This window comes from Corvus brachyrhynchos, unplaced genomic scaffold (genome assembly GCF_000691975.1).
Source record: "Corvus brachyrhynchos isolate BGI_N302 unplaced genomic scaffold, ASM69197v1 scaffold26, whole genome shotgun sequence".
NCBI lineage: Eukaryota > Metazoa > Chordata > Aves > Passeriformes > Corvidae > Corvus > Corvus brachyrhynchos.
Genome location: NW_008239324.1, coordinates 7,764,469 through 7,786,492, shown reverse-complemented (window position 1 = coordinate 7,786,492; position 22,024 = coordinate 7,764,469). Strand labels below are relative to the sequence as shown.

General features: G+C 40.4%; 1 long non-coding RNA gene across 1 annotated transcript in view; it reads right to left on the bottom strand.

The window, feature by feature from the left end:
* The window catches only part of LOC108448362, a 96,477-nt gene extending 75,495 nt beyond the window's left edge, over positions 1-20,982 (bottom strand). Inside the window, exon 1 of the long non-coding RNA XR_001864258.1 lies at positions 20,843-20,982. This is a non-coding gene — a long non-coding RNA (uncharacterized LOC108448362). The remainder of the gene's footprint in view (positions 1-20,842) is intronic.
* Positions 20,983-22,024: the final 1,042 nt, after the last annotated feature.

The following is a 22,024-nucleotide window of genomic DNA, read 5'->3' as shown; positions in this document are numbered from 1 at the left end:
ACACAACAAATTACACGTTTTTAAAAGCAAGATATCACTTCTAGGCCTGCCTGCCTGTAGCTCCTTAGCACTGCACTTCACCTTCTTTAAAAAAAAACAAAGCAAAAAAACACTTTATTACCCAGTCAAAATACACTTCAAAACCCTGCCATATCCAGCCAGGCCACCCACTCTCCCCCACATTACAGGTCAGAAAAATCTCTGTCAGTTCACAACAGCCATCTCCTCAGCATGGAACAACCTGCTGGAAGTTTCAGTTTACAGTAGCTCGAGTTTTACTGAAAGTCTCAGTGCATTTGACAGCAGGGCTGCTATGGAATCACAGCGCTGTTCCCTAAACTGCTTTAGGTCCCCTTGAAATTCCAGGGCAGATCTATTTCTCTTGGTCCTTAACACACTATTACATCATGCTGCTTTTGTTTTCAAAGCTCCACTACCTTGATTGCTAAAAATTTTCCGATTTCTTTTGGAAATGTTCAAATTCCCGTTAAAAGTCCTGATCCCTCTGTAATAAAACTATGCGTTAGAAATATCCAACACAGTAATTTCTGGACTACTCATGCATGGATTTGAAACATCACTAGACAATTTGTTTTGTATTCTACTTTTCTCCAGTGTCTTTTAGAGAGGAAAAAAAAAAAGGGTTTAGTTTCAATATAGAGAATTCTTTAAATCCTTGTGGCTTTGACTGTTGATTATTTTATAAAGCCACAGAGAACAGTTTACAATGAGCCAAATGGGTAATCATTATTCCCCATCAGCAATGAGCTGTGACTTGTGTAAATTGCATAATAAATTAGGTATTTTGAGATAAATGAATTTACAATAAACAATCATGGACTGAAAAGCTTTACTTCTTGTCTCCAAAGGCACAAGCTCTGGTTAAAATCAGCCACAGGTAGTTAAGTGATTATGAACTGTAAAAATAAATCAACCTGATATAATTGCTCCAAGGAAAAAATTACCAACATATTTAAAATTTCAGCAGTGCACCTTTTCCCATATCCATTTGGCATTATCTAATTACCTTCACATTTCATTTCCATCAGTGATATGACCTGTATTTTCCTTTTATAACTGTCAGGGAGGGGGCTGGAGAGTGGAGTGGAGGACCACAGTGATAAATCAACCTCACCATTAGGACCGAAATGGCTCATCGCTGCAGCTCTAAATCCAGGATTTATAAAGATGTCTAGGCCATATAGCACACTTGTGGACACCATAATAAATTCATGAGCACATTGCCAAGGCAAACCACTTCATTATGTGGCAGGCTGCTAGCCATTAATCTAGCAGAGAGAGATTCCTGGGAAACTGAGAATGCTTGGAAATTTATGCAGGCCTAAAGTTACCCATTTCATTATGGATTTAATCTGCTCTTTCTGCCAGAGTGCATGAAAGGTTTTTACAGTTTAGATCAAGTGCTTGTAACTCCCTATTTTATATTATTTCTTCAACAATAACGTCCTAATTTTCCTCTCAAAAACTATTCAAACTGAATGCCTTCACGCTTGCCTTCCTCTAATATTACACTAGATAAAATATTTATACAATCAATTGACAAAGAGCAATTTTTCCCCTTAAATGTTCCATTAACATGTAAATTTTCATATGATCTTTATCTCATAGACAAAATGTGCTTAGCAATGCCCACCTTCTTCCAGGCAGTTAACCCTTTTGTCGACTGTAAAGAATCCAGATCAAAACAGATTCAGTGGCCTCATTTCTAAAGCCCCTAAAAAGGTCTTGTACTTAAATTATTATTCATTGAAAGGAGATGTAGCTCCTAAAGTAATTTGCATGCTTTTTTGATGTCTCATTCTCTTCTTCTCATACACAGCACACAGACATGCATTTTAAGTCCAATTCCAATATATAAGGTAATTCAAATTATTATTTTCAACTTTAATAATGCAGAATATTCCAGATGAGACAGAGACTCTGACATAAAAAATGAGATTAACAAGACAAACTACAAAATAAAACTTATTTATGATGAACTGAATAATTGCAGGTTAACATCTTCTGTAAATAAAGACTTCTTCACATTCCAGGTGACCCTGTTAATTTATGCCCACCATACTTATATTACAAAGTGAAAAATTTAGGCAAAAACTACTTCAATGTGCTCGTTCTCATGATGACACATAATGGGAAGACCAAAACCTGAAACTGGAATAAATAATATTTGGGGAAAAAAAAAAAAAAACACCAAAAACAAAACCCTAAAAACTTAGCTATTCCACGTTCTCTTATGTTCAATATTCTTTGCTGCTGTAATCTCACTAGAACTCCCAGCCATGCATTTGTTAAAACACTCCAATGCCTGGAGATGGGTCTAAAAGGTTATATTTCTGTGTTAGGGTGGTTCTCACTAAATGGCTGAAGCTAATTTTGATGAACAAGTACTTCACGTGTCTGCCTTCAAAAATGTGATGGCAAACACTCTCTGCATCATCCTTCTCACTAGTCCTGGTAACCTCCTGTGTGAGCATGCACACGAGGGATACTGATTAATAAACCCATCGCCAGCTGAAGGCAAACCTACAGCCATCACTTTAATAACACAAATTTATCTTTAATATCCATCTTAAAGATTATTATGGAACAACAAAACGCACAAGAACATGTCATGTATGTAACAGCTTCCTTTTATTAAAGCTCTTCATTTATCTCTTGTTTTAGATGAGCAAAGTGGCAGCTTGTCTTCCCTACTTCAAACAGTTTTTCCCCTATCAGAAGCATCTGGGTTGTAGGAAATTACATCTCCACTACTGACCAGGTGTATTTTGGTGATAATTTGTCATCTCATCTCTTGGATAAGCAAACTAATAATAAAGCTCCTATGTGTGCTAAAGTATTTCTCTGGGATCTCTGGAGTAAAACTTACACATAAATAGGTGTGAGCCACCTATCCAAAAAACACCCCAAGTCCCCCCTACAGTCTCCCTTTCCTAATCCCACCTTTCCCTTTTACCCTATGTCCTATTACCCCCAGTGTATTCCCAATCCGTTTTTTCATCCATGGTTTCCCTCACAAAACCATGCTTTTGCCAATTGTTTCCCCAAAAATCCCTTTCCAATGCCGAGTGGGGGATGAAAAGGGGGAGGGAAGAAGTTAAACCCTCTCCTGCCTCAGTTTCCCCACAAAGCATGCTCAGAGAGTCCTGTCTCCCTTCTGTCAGCCCTAAGATGTTCCACAGAATCTGATTGGACATTTAAAGACTCAGGAGGGTGGCTTGTTTTGTTTTGAAACTGTTCTTGTTATGTTTATCCAGTTGTTTTCATTCTCCTTTTATTAAAATAAAACGGGTGAGGTGTTGGGGTCCCTCCCCTGCCGTGTAGCCCTGGGAGAGTGGCCCTGAGGGCACAGACACGGGGTTTCCCTGCCCCTGCTCAGCCTCGTTCCCATTGGTTGGTTTGTGTTCCCTGCGCGGGCAGAAGGACCCTTGGTCCCGTGACTGGAACAGTTCCTGGACACAGCCCCGGCCATGCGGCTGGAGAAATAAACATCTCTGAAACAGCTATCAAGAATCTGTCTGTCTATATATATTTCCTTTCCACGGGACTCCTGGTTTGATATATGCGTGTTGCAGGATCCCCACTGCAACAGACCAGGTGTATTTTGGTGATAATTTGTCATCTCATCTCTTGGATAAGCAAACTAATAATAAAGCTCCTATGTGTGCTAAAGTATTTCTCTGGGATCTCTGGAGTAAAACTTACACATAAATAGGTGTGAGCCACCTATCCAAAAAACACCCCAGGAATCCAAAACAAAACCAAAGGCCACTCTCCTCCTTAGCAGATGAAATCTATACTGCAGAATGCAGTCTGAATCCCATTTTATTTTTTCCATTTTACAGGTAATAAAGGGAATCAACCTTTTATATAATTATTCTTCTACCAAAGAGAACACTCAACTCAAAGTGTACGATCTCCATATCACAATGTGAAAAAGATTCACGAAAGATAGGTTCAGATTCAATAGCACTTTACATCTCTGACTTGCCAAGACATTACAGTCTGCCTGCGCTTTGTCTCATGGTAACGTGCATTTTCCTTTTTCCATCATTTCCCCCAAAATATTACCTACTTGATTCTAACAATGGAGGAGACAACTTCAATGTAGGGACAAACTGTTGAACTCTGATATGAAATACTTATGTGGAATTAAACTGCTTATAAAAATACTATAAATCAGCATTGGTCAATTATCACACTGCGAATTACCTAACAGACACACTGTGTGATCAGAACACAAAAACCAAGAACATGCAAGGGACTAAAGAATGAATTTGAACAGGTCCTTTTTTCCAGCAACAGGGAGATTCTGCATCAACCCAGGAGTTGGGCATAAAGCTATTTTTAATAATATTTTTAGTTTGCTAAAAGTAAAGACAGTCAAACATCTTATATATAGTTAGTCTCAAACTAAACAAAAATAACTTTGGAACTGGCTGCACAGACCTTACCTGTGGTCTATTACTTTCATAATCCCCAAATCAGCGCACTGCTGTTTTACAGACTTTTTCAGTTTGGACACATCAGACCTCTGAAAACAGCCCTGACCATCTCCAAACATTCCTAAAGGTACCTTCGATACTGCTGACATATTTTAGGAATGAACAGTAATGACATCTTTCTAAGATAAGAAAATTACTTCTTGCTCTGCAGTCAGATCTTCCTCCAACTAATCAATCTGCCTTGTGCCTTGGGAAACAGTTCATATAAGCAACTAGGATGCATCAAACCTGAAGGAAATGACTGCTCAGAACTTCACTGCCAGTGAAAATGAAGTTACAATAAACACACATCTCAGCCACATGCAAGAGAATTCCCTCCTGGACACAACTGCTTGGAAAACAAGAAGCTTGAAAATGTTATATTTAGTTCATCTAATGAGTAATGCATAACTGGATGAAGTAACTCTTCACAAGTAGACCATCACATTGAAGACAAAGGTTCTTAAAGTATGAAGGAAGACACTTTACCTCTTCAAGAAAATAAATTACTTTAAGAAATAAAGCAAAATAATCACAATTTGCTTAGAAGTCACTTAAGATTATTTCTAACATCACTAGGTATCCACATCTCTCTCCACTTATTTTCTTTTTCCCCAAATAGCATTTCCTTTATCAAAACTGGCACTGAGACCCATTCTCTCAAACACTTTGAGGGTCTTGACCCCAGATCCAACCCAAACCCAGGAGTCTCCCAGTCAATTTCAGTAAAGGCTGAATGTTTCTCTGAAACAGACAGCAAGTCCATCCATCGGACCCCGAAACACCCACAGCAGGCAACAAGTCCTCACACCTTTCTGTGCTCATTTGCAGTCACAGATGCCCAGATCCCACCAGAACACACCAATGTGCCTTTACAGCCATGACCCCCTGAATTCACCCTACTTTGGGACTTGTCATGCAAAGCAGCAAACATTTTGGATGCTCACAGAAACTTCAAGCCCAACTTGAGCAGAAAGTCTTCCTTACAACACTTGTGACTCTTGTCTGCAGCACTTTTATGGCTTTGCAACTAAGCTGTTACAAAGTCCTGTAACACTGTGTTCTTCCTGGGATACACTAAGCAAACAAGCAGCTGATTTTCCACACCCTGTTTTTCAAGACTTTTCCTGTATCTGGATATACAATAAAAATAAATTTCCACCAGCAAGCTGAACAAAATCCAGGGTTTTAGCTAAATTCAATTGATTTAGGCCAATGCAAATACAGGAAACATAATACAGTTTAACAGTGCAAAAGCATATAAAACTTACAAAATGTTTCTGGAGGCAATGCTCCATGCTGAAATGCCAAAAATAATATATCCAATAATACACACACAACTTTTAATGTAAATACAACCCACATTTGTGTGTCTTGACTGGTATCACCGGCACTGCCTATTCCAGATACAGAGGAGCTCAGTAAGATTCTCTAATGTATGACACATCAACAGCTAATTCCATCTGACTACAGTGAAGCACTTGGCAAAAAGATATGCTTTAAGACAGCCAACTCAATAAAATTCATGGTCCCATATAGCCAGGATCCTCAGTCTTACAACCTGAGAACATGCCTGTCACAATCAGACTGCTGCCAGTGTATGGAGACAAATTAAGCAGGGGGCCAGGACTCAAGCACTTTTTCAAGTCCCTGGCAGTTCAATGGTCTCAAGTGAAGGGATGGTATGATTATTTTAATATTTTGGCTTGTGCCCACCTCGTTCCTGGCTTGCCTGTTGGCTGTTACCCTCTGCCCAGAGTGTGCTGGGCAGTGAGCTGGTGCCCACAACAGGAGAGCAGTCCTGGTGGGCACAGCAGGCTCGGGGCTGCTCAACACGCTGAGTGTGCTCATACAGAACAGTTTAGAACAGGGATGTGTTCTTCCAACCAATGCTTTATGGAGGGGAGGTTGGAAAATCTCTGACATACTGAGGTGGCCTGAATCACGAGCCCGGTGGTTTTGAGGGTTGTGGGTTTTGGCTGAGGCCTCAGCAGGGTTGCGTGCTCAAACCCACGTAGGACCTGCATGCAAAACACAAGCTCAGTTGATACTTACTAGGAGTTGATCAGCTCCTTTGTTAAATATTGAATTTCAATAAGAACTGCAACCAAAAGAAGTGCAAAAAGACAGAGACGTTTAAAAGAAATAAGCAAAGTCAACTTAAAGTAGTTTTCTGACAGCAGTGTCTTAATTACAGTTATCCCATCTAAACTGCTCCAGACAATCAAAAAGCTATTTATAGAGATTTACTACACAAAAAAATACCAGCTAAGAAGTGATAAAGTGTCCCTTTACAGAAGCCCTATCATTTGGCAAGAAGCAACTGAGCAGCTCCACAAGGAAGGCACCTCAGGCACTGCTCGCTTAGCCTGCACAAACTTTGGTGGAAAGAAAGAAGGAAAAAAAAAAAAAAAAAAGAGATGATCAGAGCTTCAAGGTGAAAGCTGCCAACTCTTTCTTACCAGGGGGTAGAAAACCACCCGAGTTTAAATACTTCATGTTCACTGAGAGCTATGCCTTTAAACTGTTGGCACCACTGGTCCTTCAGGTTGCTGAAATTAAACTGCACTGGCATTGCCAGAACGCAGCAGCAGCACGTGCCAGCCCCTCAGTCCCTGAGTAGGCTGATGGAAGACGGAGCACACAGACACCACCACCAGGAGCGATACTACTGAACCAGTGTGACACTACAAAGAGGGGTAATGAAGCGACAAAGGAGGATTTCTCCCATAATTTTAGGTAAATGCTGGAACAGAAGAAACAACTGCATATATGAAATATATGGATGTAATGTGAATGAATAGCATTACTGAGTTACAAAGTTTTCACACCAAAGGGATTTGAAATTTGCACAAGATTCTGGGCTGCTGCAAAACAGCTTGATGCACAGCACGACTACACAACTACTACTCATGTTGCAATAAGGGCAGAACACTGGAGTAATCAACAGATTAGCCCTGGGGTAATGCTCCATGAGCTTCACAGGGAAGGGAAGATAAAGTCATAAAATAATTACTGGGTCCACCGGCATAAAAATACATGCAGAAACAAACTAAGTTCTATGAACTGAGAAAATAAAGACTATTTCTATTTCAACATATTTACAGTTTTAGTTATACAAAACATATATCCCCTTTTTTTCCTCTAACCTGAGGTTTAAAGTCTTCTGCCCCGCCATAGTCAAAGAGTTATTTTACGTCTTATCTATGAGGCAATAAGGCTACCAAATGTATTCATGTACTGTGTTACATCCCAGACACAGCTCACAAGGGTAATCTAAGTTTAAAATTACTGGAGCACCAGTGGGAATCTTTTATTAGCAATAGCATAAAATTATTAGCTCTATAGTTGCAAAACCCTTGCAGATTTTTCCAGGGAAGACAGAAGTTCAAGCCTTCATTATGACCCCTTTTTGGTGCAGAAAGGGCTTCTGAATTCATCCTGGTACTGCTTTTCTAACAGAGGCCCTGAAAGAGCCCTTCCTAAATTATACAGGAAAAACTGCCAGGATTCATCAGGCCACAAACTCATAACTCTTTCAATCAAACAAACCAAACCATCATTATAAGCACAATCTGTAGATTTTGTCTTTTGTTACTAAATCCCATTCCCCTTAACTGGAAAGAGACTAAGCCCCCTCAAAAGTCTTCCTCTGCCCCCAACACTCCCATTCTCCATGGACTTTTCCTGGGTTCCACCCTCAGTGCCTGAACTCGAATGCCAAGGATGGTGTAATGGCTGCACTTTCTTTTCCAAGGCCCCAGTGCCAGGAACTAACGATATGTGAAATGTTCCATCCCTGCAGGTTTTCCTGCTCAAACATTTTCTAAATAAATAAATAATTAAAAACAACAGCATGTGCCACATTTGAGCCCTGAATTCCCGGAGCAGCTCAGGTCCTTAAACTGAATAATTTGCCTCAGCTTGCGTATTGCAAAACCCATTCAACAAAAGATTATGGGCCTTTAAGTGCCATCCAGGCCTGAAATATGACTCTAGGGCTTTAGGATGTCAGCATTGAGAATTGCTAGTGAATATTCTGTTCTGGCAATACTAAAACTACAGTTATTTAGCAATATGGGAGCAGGGAAATAGGGGCAGGGGAGAGAAGGAATCTGACAGAAAGGAAAGGCTATAACTTAGCAGAAACAGAGGTGCAGTTTTCATATGTGGCCACATTAATTCTTTATGGAATAAAATGCATTTGTGAATCAAAAAGCGGATGCAGATTTATATTCCCACTTAAATCTGCCAAAAGCAAGTAAATGAATACTGAGAGCTCATTTTAGTTCAGGAAACAATTTATGAGGACATGCAGGTGGGTGCAGGTACTCTACATGAGCAGTCTCAAGGGGAATTAGCAGCTGCTTCTACTCTTCATAAGAAAGAATAAATAGACTAAACTGAAAATTAGCAACACCTCATTAAATGTAAAACCATCCACATATAAAGCAGCTAGGACTCAATCCTTAAAAAATTCAAAAGGTGCAATGTAACATGAAAGCCAAAGGAGCTTTTGTCATCCCATCACAAATTATTTAGGCTTAGATTGTGGCATCAAGCCAAAGCTCAGAGATAGAGCAGTTGTGAGCCACTTTCCCTGGTAAAAGTTGCCTTCTGACCTTAGGTTTTTTAGCCCTCTTCAGCACTTCAAAACCTCCATCTCACATCCCTAAGTCCCCACCTCCCTCCCCGGTGTAAGTTTACATCTGTACTGAAGAGAATTTGTCCCATGCACTGTGTCTAACCAATACTTAGGGATTATTACTAACTCCAGCTACTTCCAAGAAAGCCTGGATGCTCCCAGGAAAGGCTGGCAATGGCTTTTGGGCTCCTCTTGTAACTGCTCCTCACTGGAGCTCAACTCAAGCCCCATAAATGCATCTATTTCCTAGCACAAACCAATTTCCATGAGTGTTGCATGTCAAAATGAAAATTTGGTACCAAGAAGTCTGTAAGTATCTGCAGCTTCTGCTCTTGTAGCACTACCTCATATTCTCTCCTCTCTCCTACACACTAAGATGGGCACAATCACAGACAAGCTCTGTGGACTCATGATTATTTGCTCAAGAGCCATGCAGCAACAGCATCAGCACATGTGCAGTGGGAATGGCATGAAGTCTGAGTTTCTGCTTGGGTTCCTTTCCCTTACTTTGCAGCTCATACAAAGGTTTGGGTTGGAAAGGGCCTTTAAAAGTCAGATAGTTCAATCGCCTTGCAATGAGCAGGGACATCTCCAAGTAGACCAGGTTTCTCAGAGCCCTGTCCAACCTGGCCTTGAATGTTTCCAGGGATGGGGAATGTTTCCATCCTCTGGACAAGCTGGCCAGTGGTTTCATCATTCTCATTGTAAAAATTTTCTTCCTCATATCCAATCTGAAAAAAACCTCTTTTAGTTTAAAACTTTTGTCCCTTCTCCTGTCACAACCAGCCCTGCTAAAAAGTCTGTCCCCTTCTCTCTCATAACTCTCCTTTATGGAAGTTTCCCTCTTTTTATCTTTTAACTATTTCAGGCACCAGGTGAAAGTTTCCATAGAAGAGTGGGCAGTCTTCATTATCCCCATTTTGGAGTCTCCAACCTAATGGATAATCATGTACCTGACTTCCAGTAACCTTTAAACACATACTTCTACTATCAGACCTTTCAGAGATGTTTCAGTTCAGGCTTGTAAACTAAAACACTTGGATTAGTGTCAGGTTTGAAAATCCAGATTCCCTAGAGCTGTGTTGGGGTTTGTTTGGGGGTTTTTTTATTCAAATCACAGTGTTTTCATGACGCAGGAAATTAAGTGCTGATCACCCAGTTCAGAGTTACATATGACTCTACCAAGATCATATATTTGTCTTGCAAAACACCAACCCCTGGCACAACAGAGATTGCTCTCTAGTCTGATAGAACTCTGCCAGTAAATTGTTTTCTAAGGACAAGCTCTGATCTCTGGTTAGTGCCAGAGGAAGGGTGATGCCAGGTAAATCATGTTTGGTACTGTGCCATCTAGGTTTTCCTTGGAGAACCAATATCGAATCTCTCTGCTTAGCTTTGGCTTGAAATTATAATACTAAGTAAGTGGCTCTTGATCTACTCACAATTAATGGACTTAGAAAAGACTGAAATACAACTATCAAGAAAAACTGTGACAGAGAATACACTAGGGTTTACATCTGATATTAAATTAATCTTCATAAGTAAGAGAGCCAGTAACTCTTAATTTTATATGCTTATAAACAAGAAAATCATTAAATTGGCTCAGTTCTGACTGCATATTAAATTGAATGAGTAAGGAAAAATCTTTTACTCAACTTTCCTGTTTTACTGTTTTTTTGAGTTTTCTTTCAACTCCCTCCAACAGGCTTTTGAGGAGGTTGGGGTTTTGACATTATTTCCTGACACTCATGCATCAAAGAAGTTAATAACCTATAAGAGAACTCAAGGAGAAGGTGCATCTTACACCTGTGAGGCATTAGCAGCATCCTGAGGTGACAGAGAAAGCTAAAATAGCATCAGCTCTCTTACGGAGCAGTTTCAAGATACACAAGTGAAATGTCCTCATGTGAGACAACAGAGTAGGAATTCACCTGATAACAGCCCATGAGGAGAGCTGGTGACTCACACTGGGGCAGAAGGAAAGCTCCTCTCTAGCCCAAATAGATCTCCACTACAGAAATTTACACTGTATTAACAGCAGGCATCTAAACAGACATGACAAGAAGTAACGTAAAACCATCCCTTACATAAAATACGTAAAAAAAAATTCTACCTTTGTATTTTAGCAGCAAATATTTCAGTTTAAGGAAATAGTAATAGATATTCAGGGTTAGAGTTTCCAAATATTTAGAGCTATAACTTTACTGAGCCCTGTGGCTAACGTTCCTGAAGTCATCTATTGTATGCTAATACACCCAGCTGCTCAAGTGTTTACAGGATGAGATGCTTCACTCATTACATGCATATATATGAAGGCCAGCAGGGACCACTACAGTCTGGGCTGACCTCCTGCATAAAACAGACCATCAAATTCCAAATGTAATATAATTAGGGTTCTCAAGTCTAACTGATAACAGCAGCAAATGCCCCATGGAGACTTTAAAAATGTGTCAGGCAAATTTACACGTTGAAGGTATGCTTTGATGTATGTCACCGAAACATCACCAGAGCTAAGCTCATTCATGCCCAGAAGATCTTGGATTTTTTATTATTATTTTTAAAAAGCTATTCCTGACACCATTTCTGCTTCAGGGAAAGCTACAAGGACTGTTTTTGCTCTTGTCTTTTCTTAATATTTTTAAGCCCCTCTCCAGGCAATGGCCTAAGATATTTTTCTGGTTTTCTTATTTACTTGCCTGAAATGACTGTGAATATGGTGCCTGAGGGCTCCTCAGGCTCTCCAAGGACAGAAACTGATGCAGCAGTTTTTTATTTTTTAACCCTCACAATATCAATAGCCTCAATCATGTTGGTTTTTCTCTCCTTTTTAATTACTTTTAGCTAAGTGGACTTGGAAAAAAGCTCTTCAATTAACCCTTACTTACTAAGATATTTCAATTTTTATTAGTATTTAAACCATTGAATCACTTATGCCATCACCCAAATTGGCTGTGCTACATTTTTCTCCCCAGTGGAAAAATTATTCCTAGATAATCATTAGTGTCATCAAATTACAATTCCATGGAGAGCCAGTTCATGTGAATATGCCAATGAACATACAATAGTAAAAGAGGAATGGCAAGTTGCCATGGACTTCCTAGGGTTTGAGTTTCTTATCTGTTTTGGTGTATTTGCCTGTTTTGAGGCTTTTAGGTAATATTTTGTGGTTTTTTACAGGAAGGTTGAAACTTCTTTCAGCAATCAGTAACAGGGGAAAAAAGGTCCAACTCTTTTGGTACCAGCATATTCTTCCACAGTGATACTACTGAGGTGCAACTGTAAGTAACACTAATCTCCAGCCATTTTCTAGCAGGGGCCAAAACACAGCCCAAACTCAGCCTAAACCCATCTCCTGCTTTCAGTGAACACCTACTGAAAACCATTTCTTAGGATAATCCTAAACTTGTGTAATACTGAGTGGTAAGCGTGATATTTAAGTAATTAGTGTATGCAATAGCATCATGAGACATGACACACATGATATTTCCCCTGTGGAGGCACTGATGCTTTCGGCAAGAATGAGGAAACTGGTACAGAGAGTTGAAAGCAGCAAAGCCATGTGAATTATATTAGTTCCCATCCATTAAATATTCATGAACATGGGCTGATATTCATTAATTTGGCACAGATCAAGCTACCCTGAATGACTAGCTCTGGACTTCTAGCCAAACAATTCCTACAGTTAAACATTTTCCTAAATGTGACATGATTTATTTAAAGAGATGCTTTCAAAATGATCAAGTTACCAAGACTTTATGTATCACATTGCAGCTTTAAAAACTTGGTGCCTTCCCCTCCCCCCTCCAAGTTTGCCCTGGTTATGAACTCTCTGTGCTGTGGTTTATAGTGGCACTGCTGGGACACGGCTTCAATCAGGCTACAGTGGTGCTGTCAGGTGCTGCAGCCAATTACCTAAAATGTAAATGTTTTAAGAAAGGCAGCACCTTTTGTCAGGACCAAAATGATTTCCAGCCTCCAGTTCATTGTTTCAGAACCAGAAGCACATAACTCAAAAACATTAAACATACAGTAAAAACATCACATGTTGATTTACACATAGATATTGACTAATGCTATCAGTGAAGTATTTACCTTAATCAATATTAAAAGATGCTACCAGTGATTTAAGTGTTGAGTTGGCTCAAAGTAGTCAATAAATGTTTGCATTCATAATCATAAGCTTATACATTAGTTTTTCATTTTCCCCACCCCAATAAACAAATTTAGTAGGAACATTTTGCTACCAAACATCATCTCATCTCCATTTATATCTGAGAGCCCAATTCTCACACCAATGCCAAAAATGTTCTATAATCCACATGTACAGTCACCAGTGAAAGTTCCACACACAAAACCTTTTTTTGGGAATTATGACTAAGGGATAGAACTAGGTGCTGTGTGCTAACGATAAGAAAGAAACAGAAGTTGCGACAAGTTGTATCTAAGCAAAGTTCCTTTCCTGACGTTCAGCGAGTGGGGATTTCTCTGTTACCCACTAACTCATCCCATCTCCAAAGCCACTGCAATAAGCTGCAACTCCAAAGCTGCAGTAATTAATTTCAAGCTCACCTTTACCTTCCTTCATGACAAACTCTTTGTAATTCACTTCTTCATTCTATTCAACTTCAATTCACTACAATTACACTATACTCCTATTTCTGTAATGCTGTTCTCCCCTTCATAACTGTTATCTGAGCCACCAGCCATGATATTATTTGATACACTTTGCAAGAGAAGGAACATATTTATCTTTATGTGGGCTGTACCATCTAGTCAGCAAAAGTAACTTTTAATTCTAGATCTAAACACCACTTGCATTTTGCAGCCTCAGTTGCTGCACTGGACTACAGACAACTTTGACATGTATAGAAAACTAATTTTGCTTTTGCACAAGCTCATTCAAGTCGGACATGAATTGATACAATTTTTTTCACTGATAACAAGCACAGATATTAACAACGTATCTACCTCATGCCTAATTTTTAACCATCTTCAATCCTGCTACTCCCACTGATTTTCCCATTGAAAGTTATTTTGGTCCTGTAGCAACAAAATATTCTCAAATACTCTGCAGCCCCTATGCTTCACAGAGTCTCCCAGCAGTTCCAGGCTCCCACCAGGCAACAGCCACGCACTCCAGCCTCCCTTCACAGGCAGGCACTGATCCTTGACCTTGTGCCGTGAGGGCTCCCCATGCTTTGAGGCTGAGGCTTCTCACTGGAGTTTCATGGCCTTGGCAACTGCCCTGTTTTAGACAGCTGTGAAAAATAAATCTCCTCTGTCTTTTCTCACCAACTCAGCCATGTTGGTGATAATTCTCGATGCTTCATTCTTATCAGATTCCAGACTCTCAGCCTGAGAGCATCTTCCCAGGCACTACCAGTGAAATTGCTCTGTTGGTATTCAAGGAAAACCCCAAGGAATACTTAATGTTCCAATGTTATGCCCAGGATGCCATCTTGAAATCGTGGTCCCTCCTGGAGATTTAACCAGACAAGTCACTTCCCCTGAATGCATTCACTTCATGGACATGACCTGGGAGTTTTGTGACAAGACTCAGCCAGGAAACTGAAGCTTAAACAAAACTATCTGGATCATACGACTTTTTTTTGGAAGGCTTAGACATTACGTGCATCAAAGTGACAAGGTACCACATTTCTTATAATGCATGCCACACCAGGATCCTCGTGTGAGCTCACTTTGAAGCCATGGGAAACAGACAATTTGAATGCACATTTTGTTTGTGGGGTTTTTTGCTTTGGTTTTTGTTGCTGTTGTTTCTGATGGGCCAGAGACAGTTTTCATACTCTATCAGTCTTAAATTGCAGAGGTGTCTTCCTCCTCAAACTTCTTTTCCTGGCCCTACTTTGTCATCCAAAAGACACATTTTTTGTCACCTCAAAAATGGCTCCTTTGCTCAGCCTCCTACCCCCTGCTCTGGATCACAGAACAGCCTCAGCTGCAGCAGAAACAGGCTGAGAATGAGGGCAAGCGCACAAAGTTCTTCTATAACTGGAACTCTTGGAAGCAGCGGGGACACAGACATGAGTAGTGGTTTGGGGAATTGCCCCCTTCAACTTCTTAATCTACTTTAACAAACCTCCTTATTTCCCCTTGATTTAAGGGACTGTTACATACAGTAGCTCTCAGATACATTAACCTGCAAGCAAGGGTAGAGAGGATTGATAAATCACAAAAAATGGATTTCACAAGGGATAATTCACACGGGCAGGGGAAGCATGTCCCTTGTGTGTGTCCTGAGGAGAACACAAAGGGAACGCTTCATAAATCCTCAGGTCATTTATGAATTAGGTTCTAATTTCAACTGTTCTTACAACTGTAAAATGAAAAATATTTATACATAATAGAATTAACTCTTGTAAAAACAAGATTTACCTATTTATAAATTAGAGTATCCTTTCACTTCACATCACATTACTTGCAAATAAAAACAATTTCCTGTTCAACTACTGTGCAGCAGCAGTTCCTGAAAATACTGTGCATTTTTTACAGACAAGTTGTGTGTATCATAATAGCATAGGCAGCAACACAAATATTCTAGCCCAAACGTCAGCAAGACCCTCAGCTTTGGTAGAGAAAATTGTATTGTTACAGTCTTTAATAAACAAACTTCAGTCAGATCTCATTGCCAGAGATTTGTCACTTGAATATCTTCGGATATTTCCTCACTTTTGAGCTAAAAGCAGAAAAATCATCCAGATCTAGCAAAGCAAAACCCATGAAAAACTAAATTGCAGTTTAACTGGATGCCTATGCTAGATATTTGGCAACACAGCAACAAATCTGAGGTCTGAATCTTCAACATCTATACACATCATGAAATCATTCTGCCAGTGGTACAGAGTGAAAAGTGGCTATAAAATGCTCCCATATCACAAAGGTAATACTTCATAGCACAGCAGGTACTAAATCCAGTATTAACTACTTATTGCACAGAGGGGAATGGGCTAAAAATACTTTTTAAAGAGGAACAGCAAGTCTCCAATCCCCTATATTGGGGCTTGCCTAGAATTAAGATTGGAAAGACAACCAGGAAGGAATGGGCCAAGGAACTGAGCTTACTCTGATCAGGCTCAGCCACATGCTTGTGATTAGATGTTGGAAATAATCCTTTTTGACCCCAGTGAAGCTACACCATGTGTGAATCTTTGGGGCTAGCTTGTTTATTGTTATTCCTAGAGATGTGGGAGTGGGAACGAGAAGACTTGGAAAGGACAGTTACAATTCTCAATAGCCAAGAAGTCCACTCTGTTGTTTTCAGTTGCCATGATTGCTGTGGAAACATCCTAGGTAAATAGGAGTCAGATCCACAGCAACTGGCTCTCACATGCAATGGGGTTATGAAGCCCATGGCATGTTCTGGAGCACCAAGCACAAACTTTACTGGCGCACTGCTGAGCCAGGGGATGTGGCTGCAGTTGCACCTACACTCCTCTGTTTCTGCCTTAAGACAAATTAAGGCAACACTTGGCCCAGATTTCAGGTAGGGTGTCAAATTAGGGGAGATGGATTTGTTCTCTAGACAGAGGACTCCTTAATACAAAATAATATATGTGCACCCATTTATAACAGGTGGTGTAATCTGCAACAGCTTTTCTGGCCCATGGAAATTCTACAGCATTCTTTCTCCCTTGTCACCATTATAATATTTTTAAATGCTGTTTTTCTTTCCCCCATTAAAAGGAAAACATTTCTCAGAAGCAGTAGTGGGCTGTTAGGGCTATAAAACAAGTTTGCACAGACCTGTAACACGTTGAGCCACAAGACATGACACAGTGTGTTTTATGGAGCAATTAATACTTGCCTTGGGAGCACTGTGAGGTATGAAGCCCTGTCAAACACACCCTGGTATATCCAAATGCAAGTTGTAAAGCTGCATTTTGCTTCTTGAAAAATAAATATGGAATTAGCTTGCTGGTTTTTAACTTGCCCCAGCTAAAGAATGGAACCTTTCCTCCAGGAGCCAAGCTCAGAGCAGAGGAACATCAGGAAGGAACACTAACAGCAGAAGACACCAATTTCTAACCTACATTTACATTCTGTGGTCTTGATTTTCAGGTTAACATTGTTGCATTTCCCAATACAACCCCACTTCACTAACATCTTCTGTTATGGATCCTGTTCCACAGTTGTTCAGGATTCTTACAGATATTCCTCAGAGCATTTCCTACGTGCATCCCAGTGCCAGCATTTATTATACAAGCGCAGGGCACAGGCTTGTCACATTATCTGCAATAGCTACAGCCCTGTTAAAATAGCTGGCCATGGTGCACATTCATATTTTATAGTCCTTATTTGAACACTGGCTTGAGCTGTTGCAGGGTTTGGAGAAGGCAGTTGCAGTTTGACAGGGGGCAACCCCAGAGAACCTCCCCTCTCCCTGTGAAAGGGAGCCAGGCTGTCAGATTTATAAAGCACTTCAAGTCACAGTGTGCACAGGCACAGCAGACTTTTCACAAATGCTTCAAGCTTCCAGTAACAGCCTGACCCCCACTGTGCTGCACAGCACCAGCCCCTACCCCTCCTGTGGTATTTTGGGACAGCCCAGCAGGGCTAAAGAGACCTGGAACAACTGTAGCAAGCATCATCTTTTCTTTACAAAGCACATTAAGGAGACATATTACAGTAGCACAGGTAGTACCTCAGCTGAAGCAGGACTTTGTGCTAGGCTCTAGCCATGATCAGTTTGTAATGGAATTCAGAAAATTATACCTTTCATCCACAATAATGGGACTTATGGTGGCAGACTGGGGGCTGACCAAAAGCAGGTCTGAAACAGCAATTTAACTGCTTGAGCCCCAAACCCCTCTGTCTTGAGATTAAGAGCAGCACTTCTCACTAAAGAGGTCCCAGATCTGCTCCAGTGACAGGCACAGGACCAGCGCTCCAGGCTGTAACAAGTGAGATACTACTGGTAGTAGCAAGGTTACAAAGACAATGCAAGTTTCCACATAGAGATATTTGTCTCCATTAACCTGCCACCACTGCTCACTAATCACAGTCACATTAAATAGATGTCAAGGAATATCAATTTCTTTGATTTCCAAGGGCCAATTAAAACAAAACATATGCAGAACAACTCCAGTACTTTTCCATAACACATTAGCATCTACATTCCTCCCGCATCCCATTAGACATTTTCACACGTACTGGAGATGACACACTGTGTGCTGAGGAGGTCAAAAACCCAAAGAAAACTGTCCAAGAATATTGAAAACACTAGAGGCATTTGACATAATTTATTGCACTAAAGAACTGGGGAACAGGAAAAGGTTGATGTAATAATAACATTAGCAGGAACTATAGTCCAGGCAAGCCAGTGCTAAATAAAGTGCCAATCAATAGCTCTTTTATTAGTAGGTACAATCAATGTACAGCAGGCAAGCCTGGCCAATTAAGCTTATCGACTGACCAAAGAGTAGCAGGAAGCATTCTTTCCTCAGTTTTGTTTTCCTTTCTGTAAGTGAGAAATGAGCTCCAGTTTTATCACTGGATTCCCACCAAGGCATCTCCAGGAGTTCCTGTAGAGTGGAAACACTGACAAAAAGCAGGCTTGAGCTATCTTGGTATCCTTTAACCCAGGGTCAGCCACAAGAACCAAAATATTCAAGGGTCACTTACAAAGTAACTTTTTTTCCTAGTGACTGTATGAAGTTAAAATGTTGTTCTTCTAGATGAAGGGGAGACAACTGGTAAAGGAAGAAAGTACAGTCCCTTAGCAATGCTTAACCATTAACAGTCCTGGAAGACTTTAGAAAATTAAGCCTATTTGTTTCTAATTCCCACATGCACTATCTGAACTTCATAAACCTCCCAGTGTGAAGCAATGTCTGTATCTTTCTTAAAAGAAAAAAAAAAGCCAAACTACAGCTCTGGTAAAAATGATACAGAATTTAACATCTCACATTGTAATGGCTGCTGAAAATAACAGGAGCTTTAATATTCAACTGTGCCTAACTGTGGAGGTACAAATAGGGTATTTATTCACAACACCCCACTCTCCCTTGCTGCTCTGATCCCCCTTCCTTCGTTATCTCTTTCAAAAGGAAGAAGTTAGAAGACCAGATAAGATGTGGGTTCTCAGCATGATCAAATAAACACTGTGTGGTGATCACAGGGAAAGAAAACACATTGTAGGAACGAATGGTAAAGATTACATTTCACAGAGAATCACACACAAAATTAGCAGCCCAGATGCTGATTTCCCATTGATGTCAGTTAGATGGGATTTCTGCGGCCTGGCTTCTCAGCAGGAGGAGTGCAGCATCCAGCCCTGCAGTCAATCAGGCCACAACTGTCTGCTCCCTTAACTTATTATTGGAATTCAGTGAATACAGCAGAGTTCACCAGGTTTATATCCCTTCAGGTCTGGTGCTCTCAGAGCTTTACAGGTATTTGACATCTCAAAAAAGTCAGGGAAGAGGGGAGAGATTCTCAGCATGTTTGACTACAAGCACTACAGGACAGACCAGTTTTCAGCTTCCTATCAGACTGTTCCCCAGCTGTATCTATTCAGAAAATATTTCAGTAATCATCAGAAGACACCTTTAGCATCAGTCAGACAAATTTCTAAAGCTACAGGCAAGCATCTCACTTCTTACACTTATGTTGTTTGCCATTTTCTTCTACCTGCATATAAAAACTTAAACTAGAAGATTAGAGAGAGCAAATCAAATAATTTTGTATCATATCTAAATGTCACAAAGTTCAGTCTTTCCTGCTGCAACTCAAAACCACGTCTGACTCCATAGACTCCAACTCCACTGTGTCTTGCCTACTTTTAGCACTATGGCCTCAGCTGAAATTCACCATCAGTCACACATATACAAGTTGCTTGTATTCATTAGTCAAAAATCAACTTAACACAGTAACTCATTTACTTGCAGTTTTCCTTGCCTACACTTGTGAGACATTAAATACTGTAACTCTTGGCCCACTATATTATGACAGTTTAGGCTGCAAAACAGAGCAATGAACAAAAGGGAGGATAAAAATGCAAAACAGACATTTCCATTTGGCTTTTTATATGACAGTTCATAACAGTTTACAGAAGACAAGAAGCTTGACAAGAAGCTTAACTTGAACAACAGTAACAACCTTGAGGAACAGTATAAAGTAACCCAATTTTAAAAAAGTGTTTCAGTCAACCCCTCTGGCACAGCTTTGCAGGAGCTCAAGAGGTTGCAGAGCTTCTAAAAGTGTCAATCCTTCAACCAGCTGCAAGAGGAAAATGCTTCTCAGTCTGGTTTATTCACTTCCTATTGGTAAATTCCTATTTTGTCCAAAAGAAATTTTTGCCCAGGTTTTTCCAATTTTGTCCAGAAACCCTTTCTCGAATCAGATCTGGCTACCAGTCTCAGAGAGACATGAAGGTGCCTTTTGGATAAAGATGGTTTGCTCTCTCATGTCCCTAAACAGTTTGCACATCAGACACATATAATCTGTCCCAAAATATAAAGAGAATTAATGACCCGGGCTCACTGCTTTACATCAAGCACAGGCCACTTCCAGAGGAAGGTATGCAATCCCTACCCATCACATTTCTCCAGCAGAGCTTTGCTTCAACATTCTGCTGTGCATAACTGCCACAGTAAAAAACTACTCCAGGTGGAGACAAACATCTCTGGAACATCACAGACATGTGGGGCAGTCAATCCCAAGCTTTACTCACCTTTCAGAGATGCTCAGTGCCTGTCTCTGCACACCCATCACCTCTCCCATGGGAGACATACAGCAAGGTCAGTTCGTGGCTGGGTTTGTCACTGCTGGTCACTGCTGTCCCCAGGGGAGAGGCTCATTCCTTCACAAGTGGCTCTGTAACGCAAAAGAGGACATTCTTAGCTTGGGTTGATTGAATAAATTGAGCTAAATATCAGGCCAAAAGTATTTATCAGAGTAATGTTTGCCATGACCTGCACGGGGGACTCCTGTCTTCAAGTTTTAGTAAAGCCAAACCCTGATCCTGGAGTACTGCTATGCCCTTGAGACTTAGGAGCTAAGAGATCTCAAAGTGCCAGAACATTCATCATGACACTCCCTTCTAATTCTTAGGTCAGCCAGGGCTCTCACACATTTGAATCTTCTTTTTTTTAGTTTAAATACTCCAGCCTAAACCTTGTGCCTGACTGAAGGAGCTAACCTTGTAACAGATTGGGTAAAGCCAGGTTTGTTAACAAACACAAGGCTTGTTAATATTGCTGAGCAAACTCAATATGAAAGAGCGTTCTAGGATTTGGGTTCATTTTTTTCTGAATTGGTGAGAGGGCCCTCAAATGTACCCCATATCACAGCCAGAAATGTCTTCTGGACTTCTGTTCAGAAACCTGCCCTTTTGTCAGAAGCAATTTGTTCCAAGTCAGATGCAGATGAGTGACTACACACTCAACACACCATCAATGAGAGGCTATAAGGATACAGCTGGACACATGCTACAAAACCCCAGTTGTCCAGCAAAATCCTTGTCAAAATTCCCTTTGTGAATCCATTTTAATGAATTAAAAATAAAAAAAAACCCAAACCACAAACAAAAAAAACCCACAGATCTCCAAGAAACAAGATACTTGCATGAAGGCAATTCTGTGAGTGTGGAAGGTGGAGCCTCAAAGCTCACCATTCTTCCTCCTACTGTTTTATGTGCTCTGTATCTCTTCCACTGTTACGTTCCCTTCTGAACTGCACAACAGATGGGAGCAGTTGGTTTTTACAAGGTTTTTATTTTCTGATTTCAATTTTTCATGTGTCTTTTGAATTTGGCACAATACCATTCTCTAGTGAAGAGCAGACATTGTGTTAAGCTTAATTATCAAAGGCTGAAACCCAGCAAGCAATCAATCATTTAGTGACATGCTCATGC